This window comes from Portunus trituberculatus, chromosome 38 (assembly GCF_017591435.1).
Source record: "Portunus trituberculatus isolate SZX2019 chromosome 38, ASM1759143v1, whole genome shotgun sequence".
In the NCBI taxonomy this organism is placed as follows: Eukaryota; Metazoa; Arthropoda; class Malacostraca; order Decapoda; family Portunidae; genus Portunus; species Portunus trituberculatus.
Genome location: NC_059292.1, coordinates 26,907,807 through 26,916,542, shown reverse-complemented (window position 1 = coordinate 26,916,542; position 8,736 = coordinate 26,907,807). Strand labels below are relative to the sequence as shown.

The 8,736-nt window shown below is 39.2% G+C and overlaps 2 protein-coding genes across 10 annotated transcripts in view; one reads left to right on the top strand and one right to left on the bottom strand.

Annotated features, from left to right (window-relative positions):
• LOC123514702 (facilitated trehalose transporter Tret1-like) overlaps positions 1-6,954 on the top strand; it is a 31,046-nt gene extending 24,092 nt beyond the window's left edge. The window contains exon 7 of the transcript XR_006677667.1: positions 6,928-6,954. The gene's annotated coding sequence lies outside the window, so the exon portion shown is untranslated. The remainder of the gene's footprint in view (positions 1-6,927) is intronic.
• LOC123514703 overlaps positions 1-8,736 on the bottom strand; it is a 94,150-nt gene that overhangs the window by 69,430 nt on the left and 15,984 nt on the right. The window contains exon 1 of one of the 9 annotated variants that reach the window (XM_045272766.1): positions 3,478-3,697. The exons of the other annotated variants lie outside the window; for them this stretch is intronic. The gene's annotated coding sequence lies outside the window, so the exon portion shown is untranslated. Of the gene's footprint in view, positions 1-3,477; positions 3,698-8,736 lie in introns of those variants that run through there. 9 annotated transcript variants of the gene reach the window in all.

Here is an 8,736-nt window from a genome sequence, read left to right as displayed (position 1 = left end):
TCTTAACAGTATGAGCAAAAAATATATAAAAGCACCACAGACTTAGTTTAAAGCTGAGGGTGGAACAACCATGGAACTCTGTAGTCACCACCATCAGACAGAGTAGTGCCTACACCCTGGGGGTGATGCGCCAGAAATGGCTTTACCTCCTGATGGCACACCCTAGAGATGATGAGGTGCTCTGCATGATACACAAAGACACTGGTAAGTTGCACATCCCTGGTGTATCTATGTGTATATGGTATGTGTGGATATGTGTGTATGTGTGTGTAAATCTGTGCATCTGTATATGTTTTGTAATGTTTGTGTATGGGTATATCTGTGTATGTGTAATGTCCAAGTGTCTGCATGTATATGTGTACGTGTGTAAGTGAGTATGTGTGTACTGTTTATATATATATATATATATATATATATATATATATATATATATATATATATATATATATATATATATATATATATATATATATATATATATATATATATATATATATATATATATATATATATATATATATATATATATATATATATATATATATATATATATATATATATATATATATATATATATATATATATATATATATATATATATATATATATATATATATATATATATATATATATATATATATATATATATATATATATATATATATATATATATATATATATATATATATATATATATATATATATATTAATAATAATAATGATAATGATAATAATGATAATAATTTTGTTTCGTCTAAGGGAGAGAGAGAGAGAGAGAGAGAGAGAGAGAGAGAGAGAGAGAGAGAGAGAGAGAGAGAGAGAGAGAGAGAGAGAGAGAGAGAGAGAGAGAGAGATATATATATATATATATATATATATATATATATATATATATATATATATATATATATATATATATATATATATATATATATATATATATATATATAATATATATTAATAATAATAATGATAATGATAATAATGATAATAATTTTGTTTCGTCTAAGAGAGAGAGAGAGAGAGAGAGAGAGAGAGAGAGAGAGAGAGAGAGAGAGAGAGAGAGAGAGAGAGAGAGAGAGAGAGAGAGATATATATATATATATATATATATATATATATATATATATATATATATATATATATATATATATATATATATATATATATATATATATATATATATATATATATATATATATATATATATATATATATATATATTTATATATTTTTTCTCTCTCTTAGACGAAACAAAGTTATTATCATTATTATCATTATCATTATTATTATTATCATTATTATTATTTTTATTATCATTATTATTAAAACCATTATTATCATTACTATTATATTATTTTGTTGCCCCTCACATAGAAATCATGGAAAGTGAACAAACATGAAAGCTAAACAAAGTGCGTGCTGAATTGTTTGGAATCGTTTGGCAATAAGGCACGTAAGGTTTGCCTGTTATTCAGCAATAGTGGCTACTTATGTAGCCACACACACACACACACACACACACACACACACACACACACACACACACACACACCGCGTAGTGTAGTGGTTAGTACGCTCGACTCACAATCGAGAGGCCCGGGTTCGAGTCCCGGCGCTTCGAGGCAAATGGGCAAGCCTCTTAATGTGTGGCCCCTGTTCACCTAGCAGTAAATAGGTACGGGTGTGGAGTGTGTTGTGGTCTCAGTCCTACCCGAAGATCGGTCTATGAGCTCTGAGCTCGCTCCGTAATGGGGAAGACTGGCTGGGTGACCAGGAGGTGACCGAGGTGAATTACACACACACACACACACACACACACACACACACACACACACACTTCAAACTGCGCCATCTCATCGCCGTCCTCCTTTCTTCCTCCGTCAAGGACCAAGGAGGTAAATATGTATATATCTCAAAATAAAGACAGAACACGAGAAGAAACTCTAAACAGGAGGTATGGAAATTGATGTATTGCAAACATAATATATAAACACTGAGACTTCTGCATGAGCATGAACAACAGCGCAATAAATATTAAGGTCTTACAATCTTAGATGCAGATGTGTGTGTGTGTGTGTGTGTGTGTGTGTGTGTGTGGGGCTGATCGTCTTGCCAAATTTTCATGCTCATCTAACACGCTGTGGCAACCCCCTGACAGAAACAAGGCGAGAGGGGAAAAATATAGGAGAGAGAGAGAGAGAGAGAGAGAGAGAGAGAGAGAGAGAGAGAGAGAGAGAGAGAGAGAGAGAGAGAGAGAACCAACTATGTAACCATTGTCAAAACACAACAACAAGACTGAGGGAGATTCACAGAGATAGAAACAAGACTGATAACCAGGGAAATAAATCAAGACAGACAAAGAGACAGTTGTATACACACACACACACACACACACACACACACACACACACACACACACACACATAAGATAACGCTCCTAAAGGCACCAAAGCACTGACCAATACCGCCTCAATGCGATTCCCACCATGGTGTGAATGATTAACGAATAGGATTGTGTTGCTTAAGCCTTCTCCCCCTTTCTTTGTATATTTTCAGTAAGTATACGTTACTGCAATTTTAACTGACCGCTTATTATTATTATCACCATTACTATTAGCATTACACAAACACTATGTTTCCTGAATAGAATAATGATCTAAATTTACACTAAAAGAAAGGAAATAGAAAAAATAAGTCAAAAACTCTTTATTTCACTATCAGACAATTTTTCCTGGCATCTACGATTACATGTCCGCGTTCCCTCGCTGTCAGCTACTCGTATGGTGACAAGAGGCTCCACCCACACGGAATATTTCTACAAGTGAGTCAATGGTATGCATCTCATTACTTCCTCTTCGTAGGCTGCCTACAGTCTGTCTCAGTGCGTTAGTGCGTCGCTGTGTTGTGTTCCTTGCTGTCTTCTACCATGTTTGTGTGTGTAATTTCACAAGGTCGTCTACTGGTCACCCAGCCAGCCTTTCCCATTAAGGAGCGAGCTCCGAGCTCATAGACCGATCCTCGGGTAGGACTGAGACCACAACACACTCCACACACCGGGAAAGCGAGGCCACAGCCCCTCGAGTTACATCCCGTACTTACCGGGACTCGAACCCGGCCCTCTCGATTGTGAGTCGAGCGTGCTAGCCACTACACTACGCGGTGTGTGTGTGTGTGTGTGTGTGTGTGTGTGTGAGAGAGAGAGAGAGAGAGAGAGAGAGAGAGAGAGAGAGAGAGAGAGAGAGAGAGAGAGAGAGAGAGAGAGAGAGAGAGAGAGAGAGAGAGATTAAAAACAAAAAAGAAATCATACAAAGACAAGGACACAAAAGTAAACAGGGAAAAAAATAATGCAAAGAAAACGAGCACGCGATTAAGACACACAAATAGGCAGCCGGCAAACAGTGAGAGTGAGTCAGGCAGGCAGGCAGGCACACGGCACACAGGGAGACAAACAGAGAGGGTGATAGAGACACTCACCCCACGGCCAAACGAAACTCCTTATCCAGTGCCACTTGACTCAATGGCGTCGTGGGATGGAGGTCAAGACGCCATAGGGGGTGCAGGCGGCTCCCTAATTGATAAAGCAACCTTCCTATCCTTTATTTTTACCTATAGCTACGTGCCAACTCAAGGGATTTTAACCATTTTATTACTGGGATGCATATTTACCATGAGTTTGTGTATAATTAGACGATTTTTATTTTCATTAGGAAAGTTTATGTAGGTCAGGAGGTTAATGGGTAGACTTCATTATTTCAATCACCACATAAATTTGTGAAGCTGTATGAAATCGCTAAATAGTAAGCAGGATGAATATGAAAACGCGTCACTGCTTTGAAGGGGTTAATAAGTAAATCTCATTGGCCAGTGACGTGTATTGAGCCACATCTCTTTTCTCAATCCCACTTCATTCATGCCAGGCCCTCCATCCCCACTCCCTTCTTGTTTTCACATTTCCTTTCCTATCACATCTATCTAACTCTCCTCCCACCGCCCATTCTCTCTCTCTCTCTCTCTCTCTGTTTCTCTCATTCTTGATTGATTTTTCTCCCCCTGTCTCTCTTCCTCACTTCTAACACTATTTCATTCATTCATATTTCTTCTTTTCTTTGTCTCCCTTTTCCTTCTATCCACCACTTTCCATTTTTGTTACTACTCGATCCTCACCTTTCCTTCCTTCCTTCCTTCCTTCCTTCATTCATCCACTTCCATAGCTCGTACTGGATGCCCTCTCATCTATCTTATACATTTTATCCACTCTCTCTCTCTCTCTCTCTCTCAATGAATCTCCCCATTCCATCCACTTCTCTCCCACTACACTACATTTCCTTCCTTCTCTTCCTCCTCCTTCTCCTCCTCCTCCCCTCCTCCTCTTCCTTCCTCCCTCCCTCCCACCAAGAATGATGTGTACACTCAGAAAAATAAACAAATAAACGAACAAGTGGATAAATAAACACACACACACACACACACACACACACACACACACACACACACACACACACACACACACACACACACACACATCTGAATTCTTAGACGTAACTTTAAATAAAAAAAAGAGAATAAATAAGAAATAAAAAAAAAAAAAAAGAGGAAAAAAACCGTTAGTGGTGAAGTGAGCCTCTAGAGATTTACATAAAGATGGAGCGAGTGTATGTATGTATGTATGTATGTATGTATGTACGCTTTGTATGTATACTTTTGAAAAATATAACCTCGCTTGTATAGATCTAGATGCCTGCACATACAAACACACACATAAGCACACCCAGACATCTACATAAACACAAGCACACACACACACACACACACACACACACACACACACACACACACACACACACACACAATGTCACAATTTCCCATTTTCCTCTCTCCCTCTATTTTTTTTTCCTTGGGCTTGAAGTAAAGTGAAGTGCAGGAGAAAAGAGAGAGAGAGAGAGAGAGAGAGAGAGAGAGAGAGAGAGAGAGAGAGAGAGAGAGAGAGAGAGAGAGAGAGAGAGAGAGAGAGAGAGAGAGAGAGAGAGAGAGAATCTTCCTCACTACTGCGTGCAATGCCGAAACAGAAACGCCCCCACGAAATCTTAGGAGGCATGTCGTTATCGAGACGTGTAGTTACTGTCATACATACATAGTACATACATACATACATACATGCATACATACATATATACATACATACATACATACATACATACATACACGGAGACCTTCATTCACTGAGTCTCCCGAGTGATGAACGTCTGAAATATGTACATCAGTGTTTATTTTTCCATTCAGTTTTGCCTTCTGTAACAACTTTGTGTATAGTCTCGCGAGATCACGTTACTGTTCCTCCTGTGTGTTTCTGTCTGGCAGATATTGGAGCCATGAAACAAAACAACCTGAAAATGCTAATGTGTCAGTTTTCTATCTCCTCTCATTTTCTTTTGAAAGTGATAAATAATTTTTTCATTTCATGTGTTTTATTCTTTTCTTTTTCCTTTGACCAGCCTCCTTTGCAAGGGAATATGAAGGAGCTCATTCTCAAATAGGATGGACACTGAATGAAATGGACACTGAATGGAATGCACACAATATCAGTTTGTTTATGGATTTATGGATAGGAAAGATAGTGGAAATAGGTAAGTATCTCTTGTGCAGGGATTATTACCACGTGTACGGCTGACCAGCTTTTCTTGGTTTCTTGAGGTCTCAAGTTCTTCTGGTTAATTAGCTGAACGTAAGTGTGTAAGTGTGCGAGATTAGACAACACAGCGAGTCTAATAAGATGAGGAAGTTAGAACGAACAGTACAGCAGTGATTCGAGGCATGATGTGCAAGATAATGAGCACTAACGGGACAGTGGGTGCAGGAGACGTTTGTTTTGACTGTCCGTGGTGAAGACCAGACGTAAGGCAATACTAAGACTTCAGTTTAATCTTATTGTGAATATCATAGGAGAATTATGTTCGCTCTTCGATTATGTTTTTTTGTGCTGGTGGGGGGAGTTTAATTAGCAGCAACTCATCCATTAAAACCATTCCTTCATCACCACGGCAGTAGTTTACTCCTATTCTGAGTATCACTGGAGAATCAGATTGACCTTATACGATGACATTTTCTTTGCACTGAAGGAATTAAAGTCTAAAGATCAGGAGTTACTCATTCACCAATTTAATATCTTTCTGAAGCATTCATTAACCACCACCACATCAGCTTAATTCTATTCCGAACATCACCGGAGAATGATATTGACTTATGATAACCTCTTCTTAGAATCAGAGTTAAAGATCAGTATAATTACTCAACCACTACACTCACTGCTTCATTCACTATTCTGACACACAAATGGTGACTCAAGGAACTAATCTCGGAAGCCGTCAGCTCAGTGGCAACGATGGGGCAAATAATGATGGGAATAATGATGAACGGAGGAAAGAGTGAGAAAACATTGTTGTTGTCCCGGCCCCTGTCCAGCTCCCTGCAGCAGAACCGCCACACGCCATTGAGGAAGAGGAAGTGAAGAAAGACTGACCACGAGGATCGCCATCAACAAAACAGAGAGTGATGGTGATGGTGATGATACTGATGGTGGTGGTGACGCTAGTGATCATAAAACAAATGACGGTAAATATGATAATAGGCACGAGACGAGACGAGACGAGACGAGGACGCTCCCCCAAAAGACCATGCAAATATACCCAAGGACACACACACACACACACACACACACACACACACACACACACACACACACCACTACCACCGCGCCAAAACTATGCAGCGAACTTTGGCAGATTAAAACATATGTCACCAAGGTAATAACACGCCTGCCCTGCGCCACTCCCAAGGACAGCCCTAGTATGGTGGGGGATGGGGCGCGGTGGGCGGGATCAAGGGGCGAGGGCGGGGGCGGGACGGGGCGGTGAGAGGCTACAGGAGGTGTGTGTGTGTGTGTGTGTGTGTGTGTGTGTGTGTGTGTGTGTGTGTGTGTGTGTGTGTGTGTGTGTGTGTGTGTGTGTGTGTGTGTGTAAGCTAATCCTGCAGCTGACGCGTGTGACTTAGTCGAGTCCTTCCTCTCCTAGATTCGTTTAATTTTGACTGTCTGACTAAATGACTGAATGGCGCACTGAATAGTACATTAACTGACTGATTGAAAGGCACACTGACTAGCACACTGTACACTAGCATCACCATTACTTAATCACCATTACCATCATCATCATCATCATCATCAGGCTTACAAACAAAACCGGTCAAAACAAGGATCCCTAACGATGGCAAACAGATCGCCTCCACGCGTCTGGCTTGGTGCAGGGTCTGTGTCAGGGAGTGAGGGCGCGTGGTGACCTTTGGAGTGATGGACAACAGAGGCAAGTGATCCTGGAGGCGAGGCGCAACTTAGACAATGAGACAGAGATCCTTTCATACTGGTGCGTAAATGACCCCCTCCCCCGTCAGTGCTGCCCACACCACTGACGATATTGTCTACTCTGCCTGGCACGGAAAAGGAAGAAGAAATACAAGGGATCTCCAAGGAAAGGCAAAACAATAGTAGACATTAAGATCTTTAGAAAATATGTTAATTCAATATATGTGATTCAAGACGGTGAAGATATACATCATGACTGAAAAAAAAGGAAGAAGCACTAGACAAATAATAGCCGACTTTTTGAGCTTTAGTAAGTACGTTAATTCAGTACATAAGATATTTAAGACGGTAAAATGAAGGCATGCCAGAAAACAAAGAGAAACAGAAAACACGAAGTAATCTCAAGGAAAAGCAGACAATGACCGACATATTAGCTCTTACTGGGTTATTTGTTAAAAGCTACATTCATTTGAAATAAGGGATGTAAGACTCACTGTGCCCTCCTCCCACCATCACTATTTACTCGGCTTGTTAAAGAAAATATATAGAAAACACAAGAAAATATTACGAAAAGGACAAAAGGCAGCCGGCATATCAAACTTACTATCTTATTTTGTAAGTAGCCACACCCACTTAATAAAAGATAATTGTAATGTAACACCAAAGAGAATATAAAACACATGCACACGAGAATTCTGAGGAAAAACACACAACAACCTACATTTTGACTCTTACTTGGTAATTATGAATTGTAGTACGTTAATTTGAGATAAGAAAAGTAGGGCAATGAAGAAATCCCCAACTCGACATCCCAGGGAAAAGAAACAGAAAACAAAGACAACACACATTTTGGCCCTTCCTGGGTTACTAGATACCACCAACACACACTGATCTACCTCTTTCATTGCGACACTAAATAATCAACGGGACCGAAATTCATAATACACGAAATCTTTACACGCGTCTGCAAAAAAAGAGGGTAAGAATAAAAATCATAGAAGAGAAAACACAATGGAACAAATGCAGAACAAATTAACAGACTATAAGCTCCGATAAATCAAAGAAAAATATACATGAAATCTAAAAAAAAAAAAAAAAAAAAAAAAAATGGACGTGACAACTTGAAAAGATAACAAAGTATCAAACACAATGCATAATCAACTTAAAAAAAAACGTTCCTCAACCGCATGACTGAATAGAACTTTTAACAGCACGTACAGTTTTTTTTCTTTTATACCATATGGGCTTTTCACGGGAGACAAAACATGGACATGGAAAAATAAACACCAAGACAAGAGAGAAAAGCAAACAATAGAGGAAAGCGCATGGCCAGGGAATGTGTATTGGTACAGTACATGCATGAGTGACTGAATACCATG